General features: G+C 30.6%; 1 pseudogene; it reads left to right on the forward strand.

Annotated features, from left to right (window-relative positions):
- Positions 1-546: 546 nt before the first annotated feature.
- Positions 547-669, forward strand: LOC120590463 (uncharacterized; annotated as a pseudogene).
- The last annotated feature ends 3,073 nt before the right edge of the window (positions 670-3,742 follow it).

A 3,742-nucleotide genomic window follows, 5' to 3' on the forward strand; every position in this document is an offset into this window, starting at 1 on the left:
CTAGATTAAATGCTCCAATCAAAAGATAGAGTGGCTAAACAAGACTTTTACATATGCTGCCTACAAGAGACTCACTTCAGATTAAAAGACACACACAGACTAAAAGTAAATGATGAGAAAAGATATTTCATGATGGACATAGAGGGTATTGTGCTAAGTGGCATAGGTCAGATACAGACAAATGCCATGATTTCATGTACATGTGGAATCTAAAGAACAAAATAAAATGACAACAACAACAAACAGAAACAATCTCATAGATACAGAGAATATTTTGAGGGTTACCAGATAGGAGAGGGATGGAGGGGTAGGTAAAAAAGGGGGATGGAATTTAGAAGTAAAAAATGGTAGTTACAAAATAGTCATGAAGATATAAAGTATAGAAGAAGAAACTTAGTCAATGACATTGTAATAACTATGTACAGTGGCATATGAGTACTAGGTTTATTGAGGTTATCACTTTGTGGGTTGTATGGCTGTCTAATCACTATGTTGTACTCCTGAAATATAATATTGTATGATATTGTGATTAAAATTGCATAAAGAGTCTACAGCCATGCTACCCTGAACAAATAAGCCCAATCTCGTCTGATCTCAGAAGCTAAGCAGGATCGGGCCTGGTTAGTACTTGGATGGGAGACCACCTCAGAAGACCAGGTGTTGTAGGCCATAAAAAATAAAAAAAATAAGAGATCATAAGCTGACAAGTTCCTTGCAATATGTGAGGTCAACCAAGGGTTGCCTTGCCTAAAAAAAAAAATGCATAAGGAAATAAAGAAAAATCAGACCACTCAGGTATATGTAAAGAACAGCTACAAAAAAAAAAAGAAGAGAACTCTCAAACAAATCAGTACTCTAAATACCAAATTCTTACTTTAAGAACTTGAAAAAAAAGAGCAAAATAAACTCAAATCATGCACAAGGAGAAAATAATACTAACAGCAGATATTAATAAAATGGAAAAGTTAAGAACAATAGTGAAAATCAATGAGACAAAACTATTTATTTGGAAAAGTTATTAAATTTGACAAACCTATAGGAGAACTGACAAAGAATAAAAGTGAGAAGATGTAAATTACCAATATCAGGAATAAAATAGAAAAGATATCAGTACAGTCCAAGTAGACATCAAAAGAATGATAAGGTAATACTATAAACAACTTTACATGCATAAATGAGAAAACTTAGATGAAATAAACCAAGTCTTTGAAAAATGTAGATAACTACCACTCAGCAAATATGAAATAGTTTATTGGAAAAATTTATAACTATAAAGGATATTGAATTTATCATTTAAAAACTCTCAAAAAAGAAAATTGAGGTCAATGTGGTTTCACTGAAAAACTCTACAAAATGTTTAGAGAATTACCACCATTTTTACACTATCTCTTTCAGAAAAATGAAAGAGGAAGGAGCACTTCCCAATTCATTGTATGAAGCTATTATTACTCTGATACCACAACTATCAAAAGACAGTACAAAAAAAAGAAAAGAAAACTACAGACCAATAGATCTTATGAATGTAGATGCAAAATCCATTAACAAAATATTAGCATATAGAATTCAGCAACATATAAAGAGGATTATATACCATGACCAAGTAAAATTTATTCCAGGAATGTAAGCCTCTTTCAATTTTCAAAAATTAATCACTGTAATTCTACATATTAAGAAGCTAAAGTAGGAATATCACATCATATCTATCTGTAGAAAAAGGATTTGACAAAACTCAATGCCCATTTAAGATAAAATCTCTCAGAAAAATAGGAATAAAGAATAATGTCCTTCACTTAATGAATAAAGGAAATCTATAAAATATCTACAGGTAACATTACACTTAAAGGTGAAACACTGATGCTTTTTCTTTAAGACTGGGAGGGCAGTGTGAGAATGTCTGCATTAACCACTCATCTTCAACATAGTGCTGGACATTTTATCCAGTTCTATAAGGCAAGAAAGTCAAGGTTATCTATCAGTAATGAACATATGAATTCTAAAATGGAAAGACTACCATGCCATTTAAAATCATCAAAGAAAAATGAAAAATATATATATTAGATTTAAATTTAACAAAAATGTATAGAATTTGTATGCCAAAAATTACAAAATGTTGATGAAAGAAGACAAAGATGATCCATATAAATAGAGAGATGTAGCATGTTAATTGTTCGGAAGATTTGACATAGTGAGGATGTCAATTGTCTCCAAATTTATATATAGGCTTATTGTAATCCTATCAAAATCCTAGCAAGGTATTTCATAGACATATAAAGATTACTTTAAAATTTACATAAGAAAATGAAGGTAAAACCGAATATTTTTCTGATAGAAAAGAATAAAAGAATCAGACTACTTAATTACAAGATTTACTAATAGCTAAAGTAACCAAGATAGTGTGTTATTATCAGAGGGATAGAAACATGGTCAATGGAATAAAATTTAGAAAACAGAAATCAACCCACATAAGTATTTCTAACTGATTTTTAACAAAGGTGTAAAATAAATTAAATGGAGAAAAGAGAGCTTTTTCAATAAATGGTACTAGAGTAATTAGACATCTATAGATGGAAAAAAATTCAATTTAAATTTCTCACACTATAAAAAATTCACTCAATATGCATTATGGACTTAAAGGAAGATGTAAAACTATAAAACTTTTAGGAAAAAACAAGGAAAAAATCTTCACTATTTAAGACTAAGCAGAGTTCTTAGATTTAACCCTAAAAGCATGACACATAAAAGGAAAAATGATGTAGACCTAATAAAAATTTAATTTTTTTTTGCTGTGTGAAAAACACTTTTAAGAGAATGAAAAGGAAGGTATGGATTGGGTGAAAAGAATTGCAAACCATATGTATACATACATATATATGTGTATATGTGTGTGTGTGTGTGTGTGTGTATAATATTGAGATAGCAAGTAAGCGCATAAAAAGATGTTCAACATTTTCAGCAATTTGGAAGATGAAATTACAACCACAATGGGTTCTCTACATACCTATCAGAATAGATAAAATAAAAAAGAGTGACAACGTCAAATGCTGGTAAGGATGTGAGAAACAGGATCACTCACACATTATTGAAGGAAATGTAAAGATTTGGCAGTCAAAAAAATAATAGTAAACTGTGATACATCTATACCAAGGAACTGTATTTGCAAAAATCTGTATGAAACTCCAGAAAATTTTTCAGAGTATGAAAAGCCAATCAACAAAGTTACTATATAATTTATGATTCCATTTACATAGCAGTTTTGAAACGTACACATTCTAGAAATTGAGACCAGAATAGTGGTTGCCGAACATTAATAATAATGGGTTGAGGCAGGAAGAAAGTAGATGTGGCTAAAGAAGGCGACATGAGAATCCTTGTGATGAAAATGTTCTGCATCTTTACTGTATCAATGCCCATATACTGGTTGTGATATTGCAATATAGTTAGTCGAGATGTTAGCACTGGAGAAATTGGGGAAAGAATACATGAATTCTCTCTATACTACTTCTTAGAACTACATGTGAATCTATAATTATCTCAAAGCAAAAAGTGTCATTAAAAAAATCTTTAGAAAGCCTAATTCCATAAAATTCTTCCATTACAGCCTTACATGTCCCAATGAATTTCAACTTCCTAGCATTTTTGCATAATAAATTGTGCTTTATTTGTATAACTATGATCTTCCACCATTGATGATAAGCTCTATGAGGGTAGCCACTATAGCTACTCTGATGATCATTGTACTTTC

The sequence above is a fragment of the Pteropus medius genome, unplaced genomic scaffold (genome assembly GCF_902729225.1).
Source record: "Pteropus medius unplaced genomic scaffold, Ma_sr-lr_union100, whole genome shotgun sequence".
Classification (NCBI taxonomy): Eukaryota; Metazoa; Chordata; class Mammalia; order Chiroptera; family Pteropodidae; genus Pteropus; species Pteropus medius.